The sequence below is a fragment of the Microtus oregoni genome, unplaced genomic scaffold (genome assembly GCF_018167655.1).
Source record: "Microtus oregoni isolate MIOR12 unplaced genomic scaffold, Mior012 000009F_ref0000495, whole genome shotgun sequence".
Taxonomy (NCBI): Eukaryota; Metazoa; Chordata; class Mammalia; order Rodentia; family Cricetidae; genus Microtus; species Microtus oregoni.
The window spans coordinates 40,440,782-40,468,521 of record NW_024543068.1 but is presented as its reverse complement, the minus strand read 5'-3'; the positions used below and the strand labels follow the sequence as shown (position 1 = coordinate 40,468,521).

General features: G+C 43.7%; 1 protein-coding gene across 4 annotated transcripts in view; it reads left to right on the top strand.

Annotated features, from left to right (window-relative positions):
• Positions 1-7,902: 7,902 nt before the first annotated feature.
• Akap6 (A-kinase anchoring protein 6) overlaps positions 7,903-27,740 on the top strand; it is a 399,217-nt gene continuing 379,379 nt past the window's right edge. The window contains exons 1-2 of one of the 4 annotated variants that reach the window (XM_041658789.1): positions 7,903-7,970; positions 14,526-14,737. The gene's annotated coding sequence lies outside the window, so the exon portion shown is untranslated. Of the gene's footprint in view, positions 7,971-14,314; positions 14,404-14,525; positions 14,738-27,740 lie in introns of those variants that run through there. The other 3 variants (XM_041658790.1, XM_041658788.1, XM_041658791.1) reach the window with 3 other exon arrangements.

Sequence of the window (27,740 nt, the reverse complement as noted above, 5' to 3'; positions counted from 1 at the left end):
AGAAAGGTTGTTCTAACTGTGTGGAAGTTCACTGGGATGTATAGAATTGGGTCTGGTTAATTTCACTTTGTGAAGCTGGGTGGTGGTGGTGCACGCCTTTAATCCCAGCAGTCAGGAGGCAGAGGCAGCTGGATCTCTGAGAGTTTGAGGCTAACCTGGCCTTTAAGAGCTAGTCCCAGGACAGACACCAAAACTACACAGAGAAACCCAGTCTTGAAAAACAAAACAAAACAAAACAAATTTTATTATGTGGCATTTTTTTTATTTGCAAGTTCTTTATAATAAAGTTTTTTTTTAAAAAAACTATTAAAAAAGAAAATGGTTGTGGCATATTGTTTTAACTAGTCAAAGATGTGTGACATTTATGTGTCAGAATATTACTTTAACTGTGTAAAGGTGTGTTACTTTTGTTTATGCTGTATTTGTTTCATGATGTAAGGATGTGTGTTCAATTATATAAAGATGGCTCACCTTGCCTTCCTATGGCACTTGATTGGTCTAATAAAAAGCCAGACAGCCAGTAGCTAGGCAGGAGAGGGATAGGTGGGGTTGTCAGGCAGAGAGAATAAATAGGAGAAGATATCTAGGCTCCACTAGAGAAAAGGGAGCTAGAGGGGAGAGAATGAAGGACATGCCCCAGGCAAGAAGTGAGGCCGCTGCCAGCCAGCAGAAGCAAACAGCAGTGAAATAAGAGACACAGAAGGAAAGAAAAGTAAGATGCCCCGAGGCATAAGGTAGATAAAGAGATACAGGTTAAGTTAAAAGAGCTAGCCAGAAGTGAGCCTAAACTAGGCCAAGCATTCAAAACTAATAGTAAATCTTTGTGTCATAATTCGGGAGGTGGTTGATGGCCAAAAAGAGAAAAACCTGGTACAGAAAATACCATTTGATAAGAAAAATAATAAATAAAATATAAAAATAATAAAAAATGATAAAAGTGAAGCAAATGACATTTCCATGACAGGCGGATAGGCGGACGTGTAGCCAGGCGGGAAGTAAAGGCTCTGTCCTGGAGTATCCTTCCTTAAAAATATCGATTACATTTTATCCGTCTGTCTGTGTAAAGTGTGTGTGTCACGGTGTGCATGTGAAGCTCAGAGATAACTTGATGGAGTCGGTTCTCTCCTTCCATCGTCTTGGTACTGGGGGTCAAATGTAGGTCGTCACTCTTGACGGCTAGCGCCTTTACCTGCTGAGCTACCTCCCTGGCCCCTGGGGTGTTGTTGACTGTGGAGGCTGTCCCTGGGCCAGAAGGAGCTGAAATCACCTTTTTATCTTGAGTGAGGCTGTAGGGATGTGAAGAAGAGGGGCAGTGTGAAGGAACAGAGCTCTGTTTGACGGCTAGGCACTCAGGTACTAGTGTGAGGGGCTTGGCATTGAGACTCTCCAAGCTCATAGAACTGTGCAGAACTTTGTCTTAGCAGAGAAACCCTAGGAGTCCCGGTGTTTCTGAGCTGCGGGGACTCTAAGCCTCGTGATAATGTTAGAGTGTAAACTCCACCATGCTTGCTGTAGAATGAGAACGAAGCACACTCGATTACACATAGTCCATAGAACTTGATAACAAAAGACTCTGTTGCTGGGTTATATATTTATTACACTATGTTTTTGCAGTTGTATTAGCATATACTCCAACTTACCAGAAACCATTTTCTATAAAGCTTCTTCAGGAGCTGTGCTACCCAGAAGCAGCACATACACCCGTGTTGACTGTATCTCATTATTGCCACATTATTTTCACCTGTACTTAATTTAGTCCCATGCTACTCTGTGTACCATGACCCTATAAGCAAGAGGTCATGCTATATCTACGCACTACATAGTTTAAATAGGTAGGAGGCCGTAGCATCCAGTCTTGTATACACATATTCTGTGACATTTGAGCAATGAAATCACTCACCAATGTATTTCTCAAAATGTATCTCGATCATTAAGTGGTGTATGACTATATATGATTCAGTAGAAAAATGACAGAAACATGAAACCTGGTTGGCTGTTCCGGTTCTTTCCCTAGGTTGCCTTGGTTTCATCAACCATCAACGAGGATAACAGTAGCTAATACATCATTCGCAGAAGCTGTGTGCCAGGTGCTTTCTGGGTGTGAGCTCACGAGTCATCAAGACGAGGTGTTGCTGTCCTCCAATTCATTTCACAGTGTGGAAGAGCTGAGGCCCAGGTCAAGTAAAGTGTCTAACGCGCTCCATGCGACAAGTGACAGAGCTGTCCTTTGACTCCAGGTTGCCTAACTGCAAAACCTGAGCTTCCAGCACTCAGGTTGGAGCCCACTCTATGTCAAAAGTGTATGAGGATGAAATTTGGAACTAGAAGGGAACAGACCTTTGAAAAGACTGGTCGGCTAGAAAGAACCTGGCAAAGATGGACTCGAACCTCTACCTCACCTTGTAACTAGCTTACCCTTTGAAGAAATCATTTTTCAAAAATATGTGATACTGAATTTTGATGGTCAGTTTGATTGCTAAGAAGCAGACAGGCAGTTAACGAGGTGCGTATGTGGGCATGTCTGTAAGAGGATTTGCGGAGAGGTTTAATGGAGAAGGCTGTCTGCTACCTTGAACGTGGACAGTATTACACTGTGGGCTGGAGTCCAGAACTGAAGGAAAAAGGGGAAAACATCTGCATTCTCTGCTCTCCGATCCATACAGATGTGAGAAAGATGTTCTTGGTATGCCTTTCCCTCTGCAATGGCCTGTACCCTAAAACCATAGCCAAAAAAAACAAAACAAAAACAAAAAAACCCTGTCAATTTAGAGGTTTCTTCTCTGACATTTAGTGACAGCAGACAGGAAAGAATTAAAGTGAGCAACAGAGGCTGCTTTGCTAATGCTAGAGATGAAGCGTTCAACTCATAGGAGGAAATAAAAAATTTATATCCATCGTTGTTCCTATTTTTAATGTATTAGTCTTGAAGACCAAATACATGTATATTTTGTTATACTACTTTAGCTGAGCACAGATTTGCCACTGGGCTTCTGCTAGCAATAGTTCACACTTTCCGAGGGCTTGCAATAGGCCATGGGCCTAGACCTCAAAGATTTTTCATATACAACAATTAACTTAGGTACCAGATGGTGAAGAGGTATCAGGTAATATGATTAGTCACCCCGGCCAACAGTTACTTCAACAAGGCCACACCTCCTCATCCCTCTCAAGTAGTGCCGCTCCCCATGACCAAATATTCAAATATGTGAGCCTCTAGGGGCCATTTTGGCTCCTGGTGACTTCTCACTGTGTTCTCATGGTCCCAGAGTTTCTCTTTTACAAGACTCGCAGTCCCACTAGGTTGGGGCTCTGCCCTTACTTTATTCCTTAATCTGTGTTGACTTCTCATGGTTTCTGACTCCAAATACAGTTATTTTGGGGGTTAGGGTTTCAGTGTATGAATTTTGAGGAGACCTAGTCTTATGCATGGAACCCTATAACCAGAAGGAAAAGGGTAAGAGCTAGAGATGTGTGGTGGAGAACTAGAGGAAAAGGCTTCATCTCTAAGGAATGGGAGGAACTGCAACCTCTTGTCTGCCCTCAGGGTCTATGCTCTCTGTTTCTGTAATTCCACCTGGGCCTGAAGTACCTGTTTCTTTGTTTTGAGTAAGAATGATAATCAAATAGTGGCAGGAGACAAAAATGACTGAATATGTTATTGCATCAGTAATTCTTGAGTTTCAAGCCCTGGGATTTGCTTAACTGTCTCATACTGAACATTTGCCTTCATGCTATAGGAAGCAAGAGCAGGGAGGGAAGGTCGTAAGATGTACCCCTCAATTATAGGATGCTCTATTGCCCTTCCATGATATGCATGACCAGAAAGATGACCCTGTAGCCTACCAGAGATGTCCCAGAAGACCTTGCCAAGAGTTCTAAGGCAGGAAACCCATCTTGGAAGAACGTGGAAGACAGTACAATTAAATCCCATGCTCTCTACAATTCTTTAAATTACAAGTGTTAGAAAAACCATATCGAAGTACCTTAGGTAAGATGGGAATTTTTTTGGTTTGTATGAAAATAAACAGTCAGGCCGAGTTAGTATAGTTCAATTTAGAGACCACCAATGAGATTTGCCTCTGTTTACTTCATCTGGCCATTAGAGTTGTGGCTTCATTCTTGCACTAACAATCCCAGAGAAAGAGTAAACACATTTCCTTGACTGTGGTTAGGTTATATGCCATTCTGAGACTAATCAGTGTGGCCACAGCAATGGAATGTGCTATCATTTTAACTTAACCAGAGATCTCCTGCACATGTGGGTTTGGTTTCGTTAAAACCATAAGACTAGAGAAAGGGAAAGGGTGCTTTTTTTTTTTTTCCCCAAGGGAAATTTTATATTCCTCTTCCCAGAAGAAACTGCAGAGTCCTTCGAAGTGTTGAAGCTGGGTGCTAGAGAGAGATAAGAGGCTTCCAGAGTGTCACACTGAAGTTCACTATATGTCTTTGGTTTAACGTTAATTGAATTGTCCCTGAGGATTACAATAAGGTATATGCTTATTAAAGTAAATTTTCAGTCTTTTGGGCCACTATAGCAAAATACCAATGACTAGGTAACTTAAAACAACAGAAATTTATATTCTTTAAGTTTTAGGGGTTAGAAAATAAATCCAAAATTAATGAATCTGATGACTTCTTGACTTTCAGGTACTCAAATTTTCATTGTGTTCTTGGGTGTCAAAAAGAACGTGAGTTTTTGCTCTTTCTCTCTCTCTCTCAACACCAGCACTGTTTGCTTTTTGTCACACTCTTACAATGCCATTGGTCTCAGTTATCATTTTTATAGGTCTTATCTCCAAATATTAGGACTAGGGCTTCAACAGTGGAATTTAGGGGAGAGGGCCACAGTGTCCTGATGTGGACGCTGGGAACAGAACTTGAGTCCTCTGGAAGAGCAGTAAGTGCTTCTTATTGACTGAGCCATCTCTCCAGCTCCTCTGTCTTTTTTAAAATAAACATATATAATGTTATGTGTGGGTGTTTTGCATGCATATATGTATACTCTGTGTGTGCATGCGTGTGCACTGCCCACAGAGCCCAGAAGAGGACATCATAGCTCCTGAAACTGGAGTTGTAGACAGTTGTGAGCAGCCACACGGATGCTAGGAACCAAACCTAGCTTCTCTGGAAGAAGAACTGTTGCTCTTAACTCCTTAAGTCAACTCCTCAGACCTTTGTTTACTCTTAAAGACAAATATCTAAAATCCATTGGGTCCACTTCATGCTGCCTGTATGATCATGGATGTGGGACCATCTACTGGAGCATGAGTCTATTAATGTTCAAGGATATCCCAGGCAATAAGGAATCCGTTCTTTTCTTTTTAATTTATTTATGTTTTACTCTGTTTAGATGTGTGTGCGCCTGAGAGTATGCCTGTGCATCAATGAGCCCAGTGACCATGCCCAAGGAGGCTAGGAGGGGAGCATCAGGTCCTCTGGGAGTTAACACGCAATTAGGAGCTCCCTGGTGTGGGTGCTAGGAACTAAACAAGGCCTCTGCAAGAACAGTAAGTGCCCGTACTGCTGATCAGTCTTTCTAGTCTCCGAGAAATCAGCTCCTTAATTACAATTAAATGACATAAAAGGAGCCTTGAAAACAAAGAGAGAATATTCCAAATATCATTCCTGTTTCTTTCTGTTATATACACAAAAACATATTTTTGACAGCTTTAGGATTTGGCCTGTCACTCCAGTCACAAGCAGTTCAGAGATACGGAAGTCCAGCTGCAAAGAGTAATCTTGTCCCGGTCTCGTGCACGGCACGATATCTTACTCAGGCACACACACATCTAAACAAAGTAAAACATAAATGAGTTAAAAAGAAGAGAACTGATTCCTTATTGCTTGGGATAGCCTTGGATATTAATAGAGTTAGCAAAATATCATTGTGTTGGGCTATCCTAAGATTTTTTTCAGTAGCAGGAAATACCATCTCTTGAAGGAAAGGCACTTTTTAAAAGTTTTTTTTTCTCTTTCCATTAATTGATTGGTCTAGAATTTCTATTGAATATATTTAACACAGCTAAAATATGCTCCAGCATTCACTGAGGAAACCATTTACATTATTAGAAGCTTAAAATGATAAATATGATTAAAACTTATTTTTTCAAATGGCTGAATGTGAATATTACTCTTTCAGTAAAAGGAACAAAGATATCAAATAAAGTTTGCACCTGACTTCTGAGTTTAGAAAACGCTTGTTGGATTGCTGCTAGGCCCATTTTAGGGATATCACTGCATTACAGTTCTCCAAAGAAGCAGGATGTCTATCATTATATAATTACATTATATGAAATTATAGAAAGATATTATTTATTAACAGGCTTACAGTATTGGGGTCTGGAAAGTTCAGCAAGGGCCATCTGTTAGTCAGAAAGGCGGAGAACTGAGCATCTCTTCTGTCGGAAGCTGGAAGTCTTGGGGGCACTAAAGATGCAGCCCTGTTCCAAGGCTGAGGAAGGGAGCTGAGGGGAATCAGTGGTGCGAGTCAGTGACAAAGGGTGGAAGAAGCTGGAGTCACGCTCTCTGGCAAGGGCAGCCGCAATAGAACTGGATCAAGTGTGCACCCAGACTTAGGAGGAAAGCCCGCGAATCCGGCTACGAATGGCACAGTCAGAGCGAAGGTCGCCAGTGAGAGGGCGAAACTTTTGGAGGAGAAGCGGCAGTGGAGACTCCAGGATGTTGGAAGCGCCAGGAACAGGGGACATTTGCTGAGGGAAATCAAGAGCAGAGTGGAGCCAGCCTGAAGAAGAACCTGCTGACTACAATCGACAAGACTGCAGGAGACAGGGCACCACGTGCCCCGGGACGAGGAACTGTAGGATTTAGCGCTAGACATGCTGCGGTTTGGTCTTGCTTTCTTCCATTGCTGCTCTGCCGTTCTTCCTAGCCCTCCCTTTTGGAATGTGGGATGTGGGACACATTCTCTGCCGTTCTATGTAATGCTAATTTTGATATTATATATTTTGGATTTGGACTTTGGAAAAATGCCAGATCTTTTCTGACTCTGAGGATGTTTGGAAATAGACTCTTTGGGATTGGACCTTACCCTGACCACATCTTGTTTCTTTTTTGTCCTTCCTGGCTGCCATGCCATGAACTCCTCTGCCACAAAGCGGGGATGCCTCTGAAACTGTCAGCCGTTTCTCCCGGAAGTGCTCCTGTCAGATATTCGGTCATAGCATCGTTTGCCTCATGACTAACATTGCTTGTTAGTAATTCCGGACCTCACAGCTGAAGTAACTAGCGGTGTTTGTGGTTCCGGGCCTCCTAGCTTCGCCCTTCATACCCAGCATTGCCTTGGCTTCTGTTAGGTTACTTTACCCACCCTGACCTGCCACGATCTGACTCTGGGACCAAAAGGGTATGAGGGCACCTTTGGCACCAATAAAAAGCTGTCTGTGAGACAACTGCCTCAAAACTGCCACGGGCATCATTGAGTTTCCAGAGTCATCCTGGCTCACAGTCAGCCAGCTGATGGATATTTGGGACAAACCAAGTGTGATGTCACGAGAGTTCGTACTTTTCCATTCCTCAGCTCAGGTCCATTCCTGACAAATAGTGAACTTGGCAAGATCAGGAATCTGGAATCAGGAAATCTGTTCCTGGGAGGGACAAGGGAAGTTTCAAGACCTCGATGACGTGATGAGGAGCTAGAGATGACAAATTGCGCTCCGTGGACCTTCTGCGCCATTGCTCTTGGCGACACAGCTCTTTATCCACATCGCAGCAGGAGAAGGTCCACACCTTCTCTTCCCCGGGCTGACGACTCAAGCTGCTCTGAGAAAAGCTGCTTCTCTTCTTGGGCTACAGCCAGATGGAAAGTTGCCTGCGACCTCTGGCTTCCTATTGTTCGGGACAGACAAAGTGCCGCACTATGGAGAGCTCATCAGGCCCGTGAGGAAGAGGTGTCTGATTCGTTTGTTCCAAGGACAGGTTGCTGTCTCTCACCCCCACGTTAATAAGAGGTGGTAAGTGAGGACTTTCCTGGTGTATCTTAACCACTTTCAGTCTTCCGTTAGGAACGTTACTCCATGGTGTGTTGTTATCTTGGTGTTCTTTGTTGACTGAGCCAAATTTTGTATACATCTATTTGGATGAGTGTTCTAATGTCTTCATATATCTGCAGCAAGATAAACATGTTTTCTTTGTTGAATTTCTCTATATATGTAATATATACATACACATATATATGTAATATATACATATATATATATATCTTAAGCACGGTGGGTGGCTGTTTGTTAACTGTCTTCTTTTCAAACCTGCATTTATGTTTAGAAACTTCACTGCACATGAATGTACCAGCAGAGAACTGCACAACGGCATCTGTGCAAAGACCTTTGCGTTGTCACTACCACATAAACTTACAATCATTTATAACAAAGCCCGGGGGTGTGCTCTCACACAGCCCTGAGCACGCTTGAGCTATAACAGCAGCACCCGCATTTTCAGGTATAGGGTATTGCACTGAGATAAGTCCATGTTACACATGGATGCACAAACACGGCAAGAACTGTTATATTACTAATGCACCACGTGCAGATACACTGTAACCAAAGTGGTCATGCATTTTTCAATAGTAAATATTTGATTTTTTAAAATTTGGATATTTTGTCCTTTCCTTCCTTGTATGTGCTTCGTTAGTAGTTTAGCAACATAAAGTAGATGTTTGAGACCGTTTGCAGTTAAGGGGAGAGCTGTGTTCGTTACTTTTGTATTGTCTAAGACACCATGACCCAGGCAATTTATAAAAGAAAGTGTTTAATTTGGGACCCATGGTTCTAGAGGGTGAGAGTCCATAGCCATCATGGCAGGAGGTGTGGCGGCAGGCAGGCATGATACAGGAGCAGTATCCAGGAGATTAGATACTGATGTAAAGCATGAGGCGACTGAGCTAACTGAAACCTCTTCCAACAAGGTCACACCCCCTAATCCTTCCCAAACAGTTCCACTAACTGGAGATCAAGTATTAAATATATGAGCCTGTAGGGGCCTTTTCATTTCAACCATCACAGAGACATGGTGAAGAGAGGAGGAGAAGAGCCTGTTTCTAGGATTCCAGATGGAAATTAGTATTTTTATCTCCATCTGAAGACCAGTGTTCTCTTCTTTTCATAAAGTAACATGGAGTTGCTCCCCTCAGACTGAACCCTTCGAGAGACTCATTTCGCCTCCCCAGTCTCATCTTGCACATTCTTCTTCACATTCTTTGCATGTCAAAAGATGCAGGAAAGTGAGGGCAGTACAAACATGTCACCCTTAGCAGAGAATATCAAAGGTTCCTGTTCATAAAACGTTTATAATGATTCATGTATATTCATGTATTCACTCACATGTACTTTACACGGTGTCACAAACTAGCTCAATTAATTATATGCCAATTGCTTATTTTGATTTCTTCATCTTTTTCTAGAATATTTTCATTTATTCATGACAATTTTGTTTGTGCTTACAGTGTGTCTTATTCATATCCTCAGCCCTCCCCCCCCCCGCTCTCTGGGTTCCTCTAACACACTCTCTTATCACTTACACATATTCTTCTCTTTTTTTGGTATAATCCATAGAGTCTAGTTAGTGATGCTGTGTGCATATGTGTGTGGGGCCATCCGTCAGGGTATGAGCGACCGACCAATGGCCATACTTCCCCCCAAAAAATGGCTCTCTCCTCCAGCAGCCATCAATCACCAATAATTCCTAGGTTCATATCTCTTCTTGCATTCAGGCTGGAATGTCGACTTTGCTCTTGTGCAGCGGCCATGCCATGCCCAGGAGACATCATTACATAGCGCTCCTTCCTGCCTTCTGGTTCTTACATCCTTTCTACCTCACTTCGGTGTTGTTCCCCGAGTCAGTGTCCCATATGGGTAAAAGAATATAGAGGTATGGAGAGATAAAGGAAAAATTAGGGTATTAAAGAGAGAAGGGGGAGTGGGAGAAAAGTATAAAGAAGGGACCATGAGAGGGACAAGTAGCATAAAAGGTTATTTGAAAAACCATGTGGAAACCTACTACCATAGAAGCTTCTAATATATACATATATAGAGGGGCTATAAATGAAGTCATAAAGTAACAGGGAAAACAATGCCCCAACTAGGCATCTTATGCTGCAAGTAAAATCGTCAGTGCCAGGAATAGTTTGTTGCTAGTTTGAGTAAGAATGGCCTTCATAGGCTCATATATTGGATAGTTGGTGGAACTGTTTGGAAAGGATTGTGAGGTGTGGCCTTGTTGGAGGACATATGTCACTAGGGATAGGCTTTGTGGTTTAAAAGCCCATGCCACTCCGTGTTAGCTCTCATTGACTTGTGCTTATGGATCAAAATGTAAGCTGTCAGCTACTGCTCCAGCACTGTTCAGGCTTTCATTGTCCGTTTCCCAACCATTTGATTCTACAGCCTGGAATCTGAGTGCTAAGGAACCTCCACTAATGGTGCCATAAACAAAGTCTGGTATGTTCTGTCTTCCAATATGACATGGTAGCTTTAATAAGAATACCCCCCGCAAGCTTATATATTGCTTGAATGCTTGGTCATCAGAGAATAGCAGAATTAGGAGGTATGGCCTTCTTGGAGGAAGTGTCACTGGGGATGGGTTTGGAGGTTTCAAAAGCCCAAGCCAGGCCAAGTGTCTCTATCTTCCTACTGCCTGTGGATCCAGATGTAGAACTCTCAGCCACTTCTCCAGCAACATGTCTGCCTGTATGCCGCCATGCTCTCTGCCATGATAATAGGCTAAACCTCTGAGACTGGAAGTTCCAATTAAATGCCTTCTTTTATTTAAGTTGTCTTGCCTGGTCTTGGTATCTCTTCACAGCAACAGAACCCTGACTGAGACAGAAGTTGGTAAAGGGAGTAGGGGATTACTGTGACAGACCTGACCCTGCTGCTTCGTGATGGAATGTGGACATTGGGACTTCGGTTAGGAGAGCAGTTGAATGTGTTAAGATGGGCTTAACGGGCCATCCTAGTAGCAACATGGAAGACGGGGTGCAGAACCAGCTCCAAAGGAGAGAAGCTTGTTGGTAGTCAACAAAGCTGAAAGGAGTTGGGGATCTGAAGAGCACTCAGACATCAGACACAGAGATACAGAGTTTGGAGTCTACCTGGCTGAATGTGGTCTTGTTTTGGTCCAGTATTTCCTGACTGTGCTCCCTTTCCTCCATTTGGAATGACAGTGTATATTCTATGCCATTGTATGTTGGAAGTTCTATATTTTAATTTAAAAATTTTAAAGGGGTTCTGGTTAAGAACGTTCCTTGAGTCTCAGAAGAGACTTCAGACTTTGAAGACTTAGCAGCAGTCTTGACACTGAAAAATTATGGGGATCTTTAAAGTAGGACTGAATGCTTTTTTTGCATTATGATATGGCTATAAGCATATGGGTCCAAAGAGTAGAATGTGGGAGTTTGAGTAAGAGTGGTCCCCATGGGCTCGTGTATTTGGTTATCAGGGAATGGCATTGTTTGAGAGACATTAGGAGTGTGTCCTTATCTGAGTAGGTGTGGTCTTGTTTGAGGAAGGTGGTGGGCTTTGAGGTTTCAAAAGCCTATGCCAGGCACAGTGTTTTTCTCTTCCTACTGTGTAGTGGGTCTTTCTTTGGATCAGCAGCTTCTGAATAATGACACAGAGACTTTTTATTAAGAACGGAAGCTTGGCCTTAGCTTAGGCTTGTTCCCAGCTAGCTCTTAAAGCTTACATTAACCTGTTTATATTGTTACATTCTGCCATGTGACTCTACCTCTGCTCAGTACCGCACATCCCACTTCCTCAATGTCTGGCTGGTGAATCCCCACCTCTCAGATTCTTCCCCTGAGTTCCTCCATCTCCCCAGAAGTCCTGCCTATCCTTTCTTGCCTAGCTATTGGACGTTTAGCTCTTTATTAAACCACCCAGAAGGTGCCTTAGGCAGAGAGGTAAAACAGATGCGTCTTCACAGTGTACAACACTGCTGCTTGTGGACCTGGATGCAGAACTCTGTCTGCCTATGTGTTCCCATGCTCCCTGCTGTGATGATGGGATAAACCTTTGAAACTGTAAGCAAGTCTCAATTAAATTCTTTCTTTTATGAGCGCTTCTACCGTCATGGTGACTCTTCACAGCAGTAGAACACCGCCTAAGACACCATTAGATACATTGTAGCATATATATATACATATGTGTGTATATATATATATATATATATATATATATATATATATATATATGAAGCCTAATCTTCATAAACAACCCTGGCAGGTAAGCAGCAGAGCAAAGGACATGGAGAAGTCCGGAGTGAACTACCACAGGTCCAGTCACAAAGCAAGGACATGCTTTATAGCTTGCTTCTACTACAAATGGCCACCATTTTCAGCCAACGGGGTCAACTTGTGAGTTACGGTTCAGCTAGTCCACAATGTTAAAAACCTGACCCGGTGTCAGATTTATTGCTCTATTCGCTCTATTCACTCTTTTCTACCATATCTGGAACCTGGAAAAGGGAACTATGAACAGAAAATGTGTTCAGGTATGAAATATAGCATACATATCATATGTATGATATATTAATATATTTAGATATCACATTATGATATATTTATATATGATATAAACATCATGTAAGTTATTATATATAATATAGTTGTATAATATGTATGTGATATATTTATATATTATATATATTCTGTGAACAAAAAAAAGTGAATTTGTCTATCTTTGGCTTGTTTATTTTGCTTAGTGTCATAATTTGTACTTCCTGCAAATGACATAATTTCATTCTCCTTATATCTGGGTAAAATGACATTATCTTTTACCTGTCCATTTGTTGACCTGTCCTCTCCTCTTTATGGGGTCTTGGGATTTCATCTCCGGAAGGCTCCATGGCTTTCACGCATCTTCTTGTGGAGGCCCGAGAGTCCAGAGAGAGGCCCGTAGTACTCTATGGCGGGCAGGGTTAGTAACTGTGGTAAGAAGGACCCAACAGTCTTGACTGTGGGTTTCTTATCCCCTCCACCCACCCTAATGAAGGCAGTCGAGCTTTGTTCTGAATCATCAAAATAATAATAATAATAGCAAACCATGATTATTAGCCAAGTCTATCATCCCTCAGAGGAAACCCCTGAGCCCAGGAGAGATTACTAGATTGGGTCACAGTACACAGAATTCTAGGAGGGAGTAGCATCCCAGGTGGATTTGTTGACCCCCAGGTCAGTGCTCTTGTCTCTGCAGGGACTCCATGCTAATTTCCCAGTGTGTGTGTGTGTCCATGTGTCTGTGTATCATGTGACCTAAGATAAGGGAGCCCTGCTGTGCCGACTGCTGAGTGCCTAGACGGTGTCTCCTCTTGCTTTCCCCTTCCTTGTTTCTGAACAGTCATGGCTCCACACCCGGGGGCAGGGCTGCCCTGTGCAAGGTTGGTGGTGCGCCCTGCTAGGATCTTGGCACCCCTCCTGCATTTTATCAGGTCGCCTTTACAGAGACTGACACCTGAGCCCCACCCTCCTTCCTCCTGATTAACAGGGCTGTTTAAAATCTCAGTGAGGAGGGGGTGGTAGAATTGTCTCATTATCTATTGGGTTTTCAGGACGTTGTTTTTCCTCAGAGTTGTAAAGATAGAACGGATGTAGGTCAGCTTGTGTCTGTCTGTCTGTCGGTGGCCTGCAAGTATTAACTCTGTGAGAGCTGGGCTGCTGGTCCACACTGAGTCCTCCTCAGTGCCACACTCAATGCTTGTTTACACTTCAGAGTGGAAATAAGCCACTGCTTTGGACTCCCCTTTCTTTGACTAACGGGAGTAATCCCTTCTTGAGTCTTGTTTTAATGTGCCCAGTGGGGGAGGGGAGGCAGTAATCTCTGTGGTAGGCAGCCTTCCTGCCTGGAGAGGACAACAAATCCCAGCCTTGGGAGTGGCCGTGACCAGAGATTTCTACAGGTCTTCCACTTGCTCTGGATTTAACCCCAAAGACACTGCATTTTGGCCGTAACTGCGAGGAGTTCTCTGCTGGACAAGGGAAGGGTCCCTGGAATAGGACCCCTTCCCGGTGCCCCTGCAGGTTAGGTGGCAGCTAAGTTCTTGCTGTGGCAAGTCCTGTGGGTTGCTGTCCGTCAGGGCAGACTTAGCCATCGAGGCTTGGCCCATGTTTGGAGAATTATTAGTCTGTGCTCTCAAGACTCAGACTCACTTGGTTAGCTGTTTATTATATTAAATATTCTTTTACTTTTCACTCCCTGCTTGGTTCTTGTGGTCTTTGAACAGGAGCTAGAACCCTTTTCAGTAACTTTTAAAGAGGTATTGTCACTAGCCAGAGAGAAGAAATGATCAGATTGCCTGATAGGGAAACATGAATATGAGTTTGTATTTTCTCAGTCCCGAGCCTACAGTCCTCTCCCACCTTTAGTCTCTAAATCTATAGCAGCAAATAAAGAGGTAATTTAATACTTTCCTCCAAAATTCTTCTAGGAAAATCCCCTTTGAACTTAACGGATTTTAGTCCAATGAGAAACCCTCTTCCTTTGGACTGAATTTTGCATATTGTCTGTTTCTTACAGAGCTTCCGTATTGTCTCGGGCTCCACTGGAAATGCAGCAAGGATTCCTAGCACATCCCGGTTGCCATAGCAACAGCAGCCTTTCCCATAATGAGCTGCATCATCTGAACTGATGTCACAGCATCATGCAGCAGGTCAAACAAGGCATCTCCTAGTATTGCATCCTACAGATGTGCTGTAAACATCAAAAGAAGACGGCGGGAGCAGGAGATGGTGAGTGTTAAATGTCCGAGCCTTAATTACATGGTTGTTTTGTTGGCTGGTTGGCGGCGGCGTCTGCTCAGGCAAAGAGATGGGGGGGGGGGGGGATGTTGTCTGTTTAAAATGTACTGGTTTAGCTTAATTCTGTTTTCAGGCTGCTGTGTTAAGACAAAGGCCTGCAAGCAGCATGTAAGAATCAAAGTGTAAAGATTTCTTACTCTGGCTCTGCCTGTTATATTTAGTGTTCTCATGGAATAATAATAAAAAAAATAAACGCAGGATAATTTTCTACCGCAAACGCCCATATAAGCTCGTATATGTGTAGTTCATGGTATTGTAGCATTGTAAAGATATGTTTCTTTTTTATGGGGCAGGGCTAATTGGTCCCATTTGCCTCTGTGGTTTATGAAATATTTAGTGACTTGCAGAATGGAATTCAGGATTTACCTCCATTGGGTTTTAGGTTCCTCACAGCGAGGAATGAAGGCTGAATAAGCCTTTGACATAACCCTCAACTGAAAGGCGTTCTCTCGCGTGTTCAAGAAAGAATTTATCAAAAGCATAAAGACTGAAACCAAATGAAATTATTTATGTCCTTTGATTGTACGGGATGTCTTCATGCCCTCCATAGTTAGGAGGCTGTAGCGGGAGCTGTTTGCAGGCTGGCTTGTCGTGGGAGAGGAGCATATCTCTCTGCGGCAGTTATAGTCAAAGATAACCAGGCGAGACACTCTGGAGGGACCAGTGGTTCTGCTTAACTTTAGAGCCAAGCTGATGTGATGGATAAATGTCAGGGTGTCTTAGTACTCGTTAGGAAGGCAAACCTCCACTCATAACATCACCTCATTCTGAAACTCTGGACAGACAGGCATTGTTTACATTTAATCCAGAGCTTGCCTTTACACCCTTTACACTTCTCCCCCCCCCCCCCCCTTTTTTTTTATTTTCTAAAGGAAAGTCCAAGAGGTCAGTAGGGAACGGTGTATTTGCCTTTTGTTTTGGGGAATGAAATGGACCGGATTTCCCTGGTGCGACTGATTGCTGCTAGGGGAGAGAAAGAAGACACATGTCAGCGCAGTTGATCGGTCTGCCTCCTTACAGTTAGGGAGTGGTCCTGGGTGTCAGGGCAGTCCCGTTGATAGTTCCCACTTCTATGATCTTACTGGAAAGGACAGCACCCTCGAGTTCCTTTATGTTTAGCTTAGATTGTTGATGGCGCCTGTAACAGATATACCCTAAGAAGCAGGAACAGCTTGGATTGCTTTATTTTTTTTCCTGTGGAGTTGAGCATATCAGGCCCATTAGGCACTAGCCTGAGTGGGAGAGCTTGGGTTTTAATTAGTTTGTTTATCCCACACCACACGCATGCTGCTCCCGAGTCCTTTAAGGGTACACGGCTGGCAAGCAGCTAACTGGGAGGGAAGAGGTCCACTCAGCCTGGCTTTTCTCTCAAGCACTTAGGAGCATGGACGTTCACTGCCTGCTTTTTTTTTTTTTTTTTTTTTGAGGCGTAGTGTGAGCTGCAAGCTCTGCTGGGTGTGAGCACAGCCAAGCCAGAAGCTCTAAGGTGAAAGGGAGGAGCAAGATGGCAATGGGGGAAGGGAGAGTGTGCCTGGTGGCTAAAGTACAAGTCCGGACCCCGTGCCCAGCACCCATCACAATCCCTCTGAAGTGTGCCTTTCAATGACAAGGAATGAGAAAAGACTTGTCTGGTAATGTGAATTTCTGGGAGTGATAAAATAGCTCACGGCGGCGCTTTCGTGGGGGCTTCTCTGGCCTTAATTCTTATCTCTTCTTTCTGACACTGCTTTCAGCTGCTTCATCATGGGTGACGCGTACAATTACTGGAAGTCACAGGGGCCAGATTCCTTAAGGGCAGTGTCAGAAAAGTGAAGTCACGCTCTTAGGGTGGGGAAGGGCCCTGGCGGGTGTGGGCTGCTGCACAGTTGCTAGTGGAACATCCGCCCAGCGCAGACAAGCCTGTCACCCTCCTCCCAGCCCCCACAGTGTGCAGCAACACTTCCCCAACTTTATGTCTTCATGGTTTTTGCTCCAGGAGAACAAAGCCCTGGTAGCCGGAGCTGTCACCCGGGTGTTCTGTGTCTTAGAGGGCCACAGCCGGGGCTGCACTCTCTTTAGCTGTGTCTTAATTACGAGCTAAGGCTCTTTCAGTTGCTGTCGCTTTAATACATCCCCAAGGGGCAGTGTGTGTGTGTGTGGGGGGGGAGAAATTGTTCCGTGGCTGGATTTATTGGTGTCTCAGTGAAATTTTCTAGAATCTCAAGTATTTCGTTGTGCATAATAACTGGAATCTTATCAAAATCATGTTGACTGTGTGGCCAAGTTTAGACTGTGCTAAGTCCGATGAGCAGTTAACCCCATCTAGGCTGTCGGTTACGGATTTTGTTCATGAATTACAAAATTATGTTGGATTTAATTCTTCCTAAATAACTAGGCCATAGCGGGCCTAATAAAAATAAAAATCGTGTTAACAACTATAATATTTATTAAGCTCATTATATCAGTTTTACTGGAGCAAGCTTTCCGTATTAGCTTGTTTAGTCTTAAGATGACTTTATGAGGTAGGAAGGAACAGTCTCATTTTGCAAGCTTGGGCACTGGTGTTCATATTTTACCAAATCAGTTCTTAGGTTAGACAAGTCACATGCCTTACGAACAACCGGACTATGATTCTAAGCCTGTGCCTCCTGGCTGGAAAGCCTGCATGCTCGCCACAGCGCTCTAGTCTTACAACGTCTGAACCGCCTTAGTCATTTCTACTTTATTGCTCATCCCCTACCCCTCCTAATTCCGATTGCGAGATCAGATTTTACAGGCGGAATGCAGCCTCACTACACTCAGGTCTGTTTAAAGGAGAGCGCGAATCTTGGTCAGGTGTGAGTAATTGCTCTAACCATCGCTGTGTAAGTGATGCAGAATTGATGCTCAGGCCTTGGCTACTACCCTCGTTGGGCATGTCGTTTTAGCTGGGTCTGAGCATGGGAAATGCTACATGGATGGGAGTGAGCATGGCGGAGTCTCCCTGAAAGTGGGTCTTATCTGAGTCCTTAGCGTTTCAAGTTCATTGTGCCCGTCTTAGCTGTTTCTGTAGTGTTCTGCAAATCTCAAGATATTTGCATTTGCTGGCAATGCCAGGCAAATAATAAATGCAAAACTTTTCTCACAGGCTAGACGGTCTAATATGAATTTACCTCTTGAGTTCATTGGCTGGGTGTATCAGCGGCTGAAACCGAGTGCTGAGGGGTCTGGTACAAGAATCCCAGTCTTGGGCAACACCCTGGAAGCCTCGTGCTTGAGGAGTGCAATGCAGTCATCTCTGCATCATCTTGCCCATTCCTAGCTATCCACTCCCGGTGTCATTACAGGGCTCTAGGGGCCGTCCTTTGTTTAAGTATAGGCTAATGCACACACTGACAGCGCACTGATATTGATTCTGGAGGGGTGAATACTTAGACATATTATTCCACTGGGTGCATTAGCCTTTTCTAGGTTCTGGGAAGAAGTTAGCCTTTGTCCTGGACTGCTCCAAGGAGGCCCAAGGGTTTTTTTTTTTTTTTTCTGCGTGAGGGTTGAGAGGTCGATTAGGGAACAGTTGGAGCATCTACATACAGTGTATCCTAGAGGGAAAGGGCAATAAGCTGGTACCATCGCTAGGGTGATTCCTTTTACCTCGATACTGAAAAAAAAAAAAAGATTCTGTTTACTTTGATTCCATGTACTAATATAGAAATCTCTACAACTGTATATCTGTTTATGCCTACATGGGTCATTTATGGAGAGGAACATACTACATTGAATAATAGCCAGTTTTTCCTCCTTGGGATGGATTAGAACCCTGCCATGTGTCAAAAGGCCAACATTGTCATATTAGTATAAGCTACTCTGAGAAACATAATGGCAAAATAATTCAGAAAGTGTATTTCTGTCTCAGCTGACAAAGCTGACTTATGAAAATGAGGAATGTATAAGGCAGCTCAGTTAAGCAGAGATGCTAGAGATTCTAGTGAAACAGTTCTCTCCCTGGCAAACTCCCTTCCTGGGCAGGGTTGTAGGTACAGATAGCGTTCTGGGAAGGCAGACGCCAGTGGAGCTGTGTGCATGCAAGGCTCCAGCCTTGCATGTTTATACTAGCACGCTGTACAAATATCAGTTCAAATGAGAAGGCTTCAAAACAAGTATCTTCATTAATTTCCTTGGAGCTATGCATTTGCGTGAGCATTTCGAGGGCTGCTCTTGTCTGCGTTGCCTTCTCATGCCATTTCATGTCCCAATGCTTCTCCAAAGCAGGGGCTGATTTAGGCTCATGGACTCGGAGGGTAGAGTCTCCCAGGACAGGGATGCCATGGCACAGGATTGAGTATGTTTATGGTGGCAGCAGTTTGAGGAGGCAGTCCCTCCCATCTTGGTGGATCAGAAAGGAGAGCGCTGGATTGGAAGCAGAGGCAAGAGTAAGCATCAAAGACATGCCCGTGTCTCACCTCCCCAAACAGTGACAGCAATTGGTTGTCAAGTGCTTAAACCAGGAACCGTTGGGAATATTCCAGATTAAAACCATGGCAACATTTATGTGTCCATCTTGGTTTTTCAAAGCAGAAAAACAAAACAAACAAAAACCACTTAAGATTGAGAGCTCTTGCATTTTTGTTGGTAACTGAAAACATTTTTTTTCGTTGGAGTATCACTTTTTGTAGGACTTTGGACTTGACTGTTAGGTATTCTAAATTATTAGAACATAAGGTTTCTTCTCCAGAAGCATGTGTCTGTTGGAATCTGAATTCTTGATTTGGGTTAAGACTTGGTGAGGATATAAAAGAGTTTTTTTTCTTCTCTTATATTCCACCAGCTGTACGTTCCTCTGATCCCGGCTATAAAGCGTGCCCCAGATTCTTGCAGCCGTCTTGCAAAGGTACGCTTGAGTCACAATGACAACTAGGGAAAGAATGTCGGACTTTCAGAACAAATTCTCAAACTGCCTGGTGCCTGCCCTGAACCTGGCTTGCAGCTTATGTCATAACCTGTGTGGTTGGACAAATGCCTACGCGGCTCAATACTTCGCTGTTGTGACCTTGGAACTTAATGACATCTGTCTAGGGAGAAATCTGCATTTTTGTTCTCTGCTATACTCTGTAAAGGCTGCGGTCAGTTCTTTACCGACTCTTTGGTGTGCCTTTCGGTGCTGCTTGGGCCCTGTGGGCGTTTGGGTTTGAGACTCTCTTCTACCCTAGCTCTGAGATAGTCAGATATAATTTTAGAACTTTAAAGTTAAGAGACCACTGTTATTAAAATAACTCAGAGCAAAAGACCCCCTCCCGTACCCCTTACCCCATAGGAAACTAACAGCGTGCCCAGCGACTCAGTGGCCTTGCTTTTACAGGCAATCGGGGATGAATTACACCACAGCTGATGTTTGGGAGGCCAGGTTTCTGTGCCACCACCATTGCTTTCAGGGGAGAAATCAAATCCTCTCTGCAAAGCAAGCTAATTAACCATCCTATTGGTTCAATGTTTACCCTGATTCTCGTACCCTTTGTTTCCTACCTGATCCCTATCCACACCTTCTTTAATCCTCATTTAACTAATTACACAACATATTTATGCCGGCTGGGAATGGTTTTTACCACTCCCCCTCCCTCTCTTTGCCCATCATCTTCGTCCCTCTCCTCAGGAGGCCAGGGACCTATGATTTGAGGTTGTATTACTGCAGGCAGAGTTCATATATTTTTTTAATTAGAAAGGGAATTACAGTCAATATAATGAGCCGTTCTCAGCTCTGCCTTGCTAATGTCCCACAGTCCATATTCAGTTACTATTTGTGGTAATGAGACTCTGGTGATTGGCCCTGGGCCTCATGATAGGGAAGCATTCTTACTCATCATGACAGAGAAAGAGCAGCATGCGTCTGGGAGTTTGTAGCTTTGCATAGTTGTCCTGCAATGCCACAGAGGTGGTACATGAGAGATGGTACCTAGAGATGTCTCATGAATGATGGTACCTTGAAAAGTGATAACCTTCTTCTTCTTCTTCTTCTTCTTCTTCTTCTTCTTCTTCTTCTTCTTCTTCTTCTTTTTTGGGGGGAGTATATGAATAAATAGAAGCCCGAGGGAGCTCCAAAGGGGATTTTCTGTCTCTTGGAAGGGTAGATTCTCTTCAAGGATTGAGCCCCAAGAACTTCAAGAACTTCACACCGTAACAGTCTTGATATTTACCATGGTTATCATTGTACAAGCCATAAAAGCAGCTTAGTTCAGATAATTTCACCGGTAGTCAGCAATGAACAAATGCATCAAATGCCCACCATCTGATAAAGGGAAAATCCCAGGACAACCACAAGGCACACATGTATGTTCCCTGCAGAGCTTGTCCCGGAGTCAACGCTGTGTCATTGTCTGGGCTGTGCTCGCAGACAGCCCTGACGATGTCTTCCCTTGTTCTGACACCTGAGATGAAGCGGGCACATGTATGATGAGGTGACGCCAGCAGGCCCGAGGCTGCCCGACCATCTTCTCTTATTTGACTTGTTGATGTAAACACCTTTTTAGCAACTCATTGCCTTCCTTCACTGGCTCAAGCAAAACCATCATCTAGCGTCCTCTTGGCCTTCTCCGTCCTTGGCGCTCAGTTTCCACTGCACCCACAGGCCTGTCAGGGTTAGGACATTTCCAAGCTGGACCCAGCAGGTCCGATCAGCAGCCTCCAGGCTGTGTCACCCTTAACCCCTTTTTATATCAGCATAGCCATGGTCCTCACAGCACTGACATTGTCGCTGCAGCTCCTCGGCTGTGCCCCTTGTGAAATAACCCGCTGTCATTGCACTTTTTATTGTTCAAATACTGCCCTGTCTTCTTGTTTCTGTGAATTGGAGATTGTCCCTTTAAGAAGAATCTTCATCACTCTGCAGGTGCCCCGTCTACTACCATTACCAGCTATAACAGGAGGGTCATATGTGATAGAAGACTAGCTGTAAAATAAACAGAAGTGTGGCCAGTGTGGTTAATAAAAGTCTGTTGCTGCTATTTTTATTTAAAGATAAAGATAGGGAAGTAATGATGAGAAGATGGTAGGCATAGCAAGTCACAGAGATGCATATTTCTTCAACACTGGCTTGGAGTGGTAGCTTTAAAATTCTAGAAACACCTGCTTCAGGAAGGCGGCTGCTTCAGAAAAGAAAAGTAAGCCAGAAAACAAAGGCAAATAAAAACAACCATAGCACATTTGTGTTGTTCTCAGAACCAAGAAAGGATCAGACTCATACACTGAGACAGGAATTTAGCGGTAAACAAAAGTAATTGGTAATCAGATATTTTTTGAAAAGTCTAAACTTATTTGAGCATGGAATGTAAGCAAGGTTTTGTTGCTGCTGTTGTTTAATTTTTGTTGTCCTGGGACTCAAACGTAGGGTTTCACATGTACCGGGGGGAGCATTCTACCACTTAGCTATAGCCTCAGTCCTGGTAATTAGAGCTTTAACATACATGTTTTAAATAAAACTGAAAAGGAATGGAGTTGAGAAAGTGAGGACCAAGGAAGCAATACTATAACCATCTCCAGAAACCAATACCATAACTATCTCTAGGAAACAATACTACAACCATTTCAAGAAAACAACACTACAACCATCTCAAGAAAACAATACTATAACCATCTCAAGAAAAACAACATTACAACCATCTCAGGAAAACAATACTATAACCATTTCAAGAAAATAATACTATAATCATCTCAAGAAAACAACACTACAACCCTCTCAAATAAAGATGAATTTCACCCTGTCAGGTTTTGCTTGGTCATCCTGGCCTCTATGTTTTGGATTTTGCTTTGTCATCCTGGCCTCTATGTTTTGGTTAATACCATTTTGACTTATTTGTCATGAAGGAGTAAGGAATAGTGTTAGAGCAGCAGCGATGTCTTCTCTATGGGGCTCCAGCAAGGGAGCTGGGGCCCTGTGGCTCATTTGACAGGTACATTGAAGGGGAGGAGAGATGGCTCAGGGGATGGTGGCTCACAGCCACCTGTAACCCAAGTTGCAGGGGATCAAATGCTCCCATGGGCCTCAGAGAGGCCTGAACATGCATGGTGCATATAAACTCATGTGGGTGCATACACACATGTAGGAAAAATACAGAGTGCAAACTGGTACAGCTGCTTTGGATATCAGTATAGCGGTTTCTCAGAAAATTAGGAAACAACCTACCTCAAGACCAAGCCATACCACTTTTGGGTATATACCCAAAGGATGCTCAATCATACCACAAAGACATGTGCTCAACTATGTTCATAGCAGCATTGTTTGTTATAGCCAGAACCTGGAAACAACCTAAATGCCCCTTGACCAAAGAATGGATAAGGAAAATGTGGTACATTTACACAATGGAGTACTACACAGCAGAAAAAAATAATGGCATCTTGGAATTTGTGAGCAAATGGATGGATCTAGAAAACATTATATTGAGTGAGGTAACCCAGACCCAGAAAGACAAATATCACATGTACTCACTCATAAGTGGTTTTTAGACATAAGGCAAAGAAAAACCAGCTCACAAATCACAATCCCAGAGAACCTAGACAATGATTACCCTAAGAGAGACATACCTGGATCTAATCTACATGGGAAGTAGAAAAAGACAAGATCTCCTGAGTAAATTGGGAGCATGGGGACCATGGGAGAGGCTAGAAGGGGAGGGAAAGGAACGGAGGGAAGTGGAGAAAAATATAGAGTTCAATGAAAACAATAATAAAAAAGGATGTGAGGTTGACGGCGGACTCTCAGAAAGGCAGTGACGCTGCCTGACATGGGCTTTAAGCACATTGCCACCTCTGCTGTGGGAAGCTCAGTCACATAAATTACACTCATTAATATTTATATATATAAAGACAGACAGATCCCGAACGTATGAACATACATGGTGCACCCAAACTCACGCAGGTGCATACACACACGTAGTAAAAAGACATAATGGAGAGACCAACAGACTGGTGCTTGTCTCCTCCGGTGACTCTGAAGTTCCTTTACAAACAGTGTCATTAATTTGCTTTTGTGAACGGTTCACTAAAAGCATGCTTGGCGGTTTGATTGGTGAGGATTGAAAGCGCGTTGGATACATGCACCCAGTAGGGAGAGCTGTAAGCGGTGGGAGGGAGGCAGCTGTCCTTCCCTGTTTACAACACCCTGATGAAACCCAGCGGGACGGCTCCATGAAGGCAGAAGGGCAGAGGGGCGCAGCGCTCACCATGAAGCCGCTCGTCAAGGCAGCTGTTTCTCTGCTCACTGTCAGTTAGAGGTGGACTCTGGTCAGGAGTAGATACCCGCTGCAGGTTTGTATTTGAAAGGCCTGCTTTAAGTGTCACACTTTGAAATATTTCTTCAAGAACAGGTGGTTTTATTTTCTCTTGAAATTTAACCCATTTTAGCAGCAAACTACTTGTAGAAAGCCTTCCTTTCTCAGAAGACGGACTATGCAGCAGCCATTAGAAAAGCACTTTGAAGAACAAAATTGAAAACTCACAGTGGTTTTTTTCTTTTTTTTATGACGGAAGCAAAACTTAAGTTTACTTTAAAGTGAATTTTAGGTCTGCTTTCCTCAGTCTCACGCTATGAGATAAACGGTTAACACCACCTGAGAGTTTTCTGACGTCTGCAGCACGTGGCATGGCCACTTACAGTGCTCAAGGATGCTACCAAGCTCACACAGCGCTCAGCTTCAAAGGCAGAATCATCAGGGAACCCTTGGTGGACTGAGGAAGCTGAGCTCAATTCCCCGTTAGGGTAATTTCCCCAAACCTTGGCTTCCTTCCTAGTAAAACACGGGCTGAAACAAAAGGGCTACATCTGAGTGAGTTATTTCCTATTTCCTCTAATATTTTATATCTCATTCTCAGGGTTCTCTGTAACAGTTAATTGTTTGACCTTCCAACTTTCAATGGCTTGCTCCAATATTGTGTGTTTGTTGTTCTCACGTAGATGAAAATGGTTAAATGTATTGTCTTAATCCAGTAACTGTGGTTTACTGGCCGCCGTGGGCAGCTTAGCACAGAAACTCAGTCTTCATAGTTGTGGAGGTCGCTTTCCAAGATCGAGGCACTGCAGCCTCGGTGTGAGTAACTGCCCATAAGAGGGAATCATGGTTTTCTCTTGGTCCTCCCTTATATGGGCGGGCACTAATCCCATTCATTGGGGTCTGAATGAGCTGCACATTGGCTCCACTTGTTAACATTATTGCTTTGATTTCAACATTTAAGCTTTTATAACAAATATTTAGGCAATAGTGTTTATATGTCTTTTCTCGCATTTGTGTGCCTCTGGCTCGAATTCCCAGTAGTTCACAGTTGCCAGCCCACAGTTAACACATAAGGCTTCATTTAAAACAACCAATCGCTTTCTTTCACAGTACCTACCCCCCCCCCCCCAGGCTGCCCTGTCTTGTGGATTCATTCGTTCTGTTTTTTAGCCACAACACATACATTCAGTTAGTGACTGGGATAAAATATTTTGTTCCTCTTGCCCCGCCCATTGGGTATGGTATCTCTTAAGAAATTGATACTGCGGCCCCAGACATCTATAAAAAATGTGAGTGACTGCTTTTATTAGTTTGAACCATATGGGAATTTCCATTTTTTTTGTGGTCAAATGGCCAAATAATTATTGACTTTATTTGGTTCAATAAAATCATTTGTTATCATAAAATATTAGCTTTTTTGTTTTTGTTTTTATTTTGTTTTAACTGTTTTTATATGTCAGTGATGAAAACCAGTCCTCAGGAGCAAGTGAAGCAAAGCACAGCATTCAAGGGCCTTGGTGCGGCTGGTCTGCCGTGGGTTTCTGGTTTCTCTGCTATGGACATGTGACTGTAGCAAGTTTCTCAGCTCCGCCGGGCTTAAGCATCCTCATTTGACAAGTGGAGATGGTTTAAATCCTGCCTTGCCAGCCTGTTGGTAATGTTCCCGGCTCACGGAGTGGCACCTGACATATGTTGACACTGGGTAGGCGGCTATGACGCCGTCACTAGCAACCACCACAGAACGTCTCAGCCACGCTCTGCAATTGCCTTGCTGTGGAACAAGCGGCACTCCATAGACTTGAGAGAAGATGCTGTCAGAGAGGGCACGTTCCTGGGAAGAGTGTTTCCTTTCGCATGAGTTAGAGCCACACCCATTAGCACAAACACAGTCCGACAAGGTGCTCCTGAAGACATTTCTGAGGGGAATGAGGAGGCGTCTTTTAAGGCATCCTCAGGTGACTATATCAGGAGCAGAGGTCACAATTTATCTGGCATCTCAAAATTTGCTTAATCTTCCTCCTTTAATTTTTTTATTTTTGAAATAAAAATCCATTAAAACTATGAAGTTCGTGCATTTATAACAAATAGTTTTCGAGTTTTGTTCTACAAAAATTGTGCTAAAATATCTTACTGAGGTTAAATTTTTACTCATGAATTCAGATCTCTAGCCTCTGATAATTTTTCCTGGGGTCAAATACTTCTCCAGTTTTCTGAATTTTTCAGACATGGCTGTTCTGCATACCTCAATGCCACACCCATCTAAACCTATTTGTTCTGAATTTCCTATCTGGAAGACAGCATCGTCCCTAGTCCCTGACTCTGCAGAAAGGTATTAGGGTTATTTTCAGCATCTGTCCTTGCTCTGCCTTCCCCTGACCCTGGTGAAGATCTAATGAGGTTGAGTTTAGGATAATACATTTTTTTCAAACGTGGAGTGACTAGGCTGGGCTTGCCCATCTCCTGGCTCCCCTTTGTCTAAAGTGCAGACTGGGTACAATTGGCTAGTATCTCATGGAGTCTCTCCTGTCTCTGTGATCTGTCTAGATGTCTCTGAACCTTTCCCAGCTCAGCTACAATGTGTGGCCAGGACAACTTCAGGACCCAGTGTGTCTAGCGCACCATGGTGCAGAAGAGGGTGAAAATACACAATGTGAGCCCTCAGTGGAACTGTACTAAACAGGAGATTGTAGCTGACATGATCTGTTACATTTTATGTTTTGTAGTACAAATTTATCTGGTCAAAGCTAGTCACTATACCCTGACTCCAAGGGGGGAGCATGCCATGGCCTCCAGCAATGTTCACAATAGAGCGAAGCGGCAACTTTCATTCCTCTTTGAGGATCCAGAAGACAGGCTCCCTTAAAGAAAGTTGATGGGATGCTGATGAGCTCAGCTCTCCGAGTTCAGAGTTAGCCCACGCACCTGCTAGCTGCCTCCCAGCCTTCCTAGGGCCTGCTTTTCTTTATAGTAACTGCTTTGCCAAATATTGTGAAGCTTGGAAACAGTGTTTATGAGTGTGGACAGTGTGGGATCTGGGAGGGGCGTACAGGAAGTGCCCAACAGTGATCAGTAGAGACTATTTATAGCCCGCTTTTAGAACAGTTTCTGTTTCGGTCCTAGACCTGTGGGTCATCAGTGGTCAGACTATTGTACCAGCCTCTCCCCTTCCTGCCAACTAGGCAGGAAACCGCATCACGCACTTAACAAGGTAAAGAGTGGGGGAGGCACATAGGAGTTCCGCTGATGGATGTAGCCTTGTGTCATCCCCCACAAGCCCCAGGTCCCCTTTAAAGCCTTTGCTCATGCCTCAAACTTTGTCCTCCTCCTTACAAGTTTATAAAGCCATAATTCTTCTATTATATGTTGCTGCTTATTCACATGGTAAACACGTGTACTGTCTCCCCAACAGCTGGGAGTCCTGGTGACAAATCTGCCTGTTCTTGTTCTACAAGGAATCCAGCGCAAAGTGCACTCACAGGAGGCCCTGTGTGGAACTCAGGCGCAGTCTAAATAGCTCTTGGGTGTTTGGGGTCTTCTCTGCTGATCATGGAGCCCGAAGACTGTTCTAATAGCTGGCCTCAATGCCTGCTTTCTTAGGGCAATGTCCCATGATCCACCTGTACACTGTTGTCCTCACTCTGGGTATAGTGTTTCAGGAGCTGTCCAGATACGTGGAGAATTATAAGACAAGGCAGTCTGTGTAGTTCCTGCATAGAAGA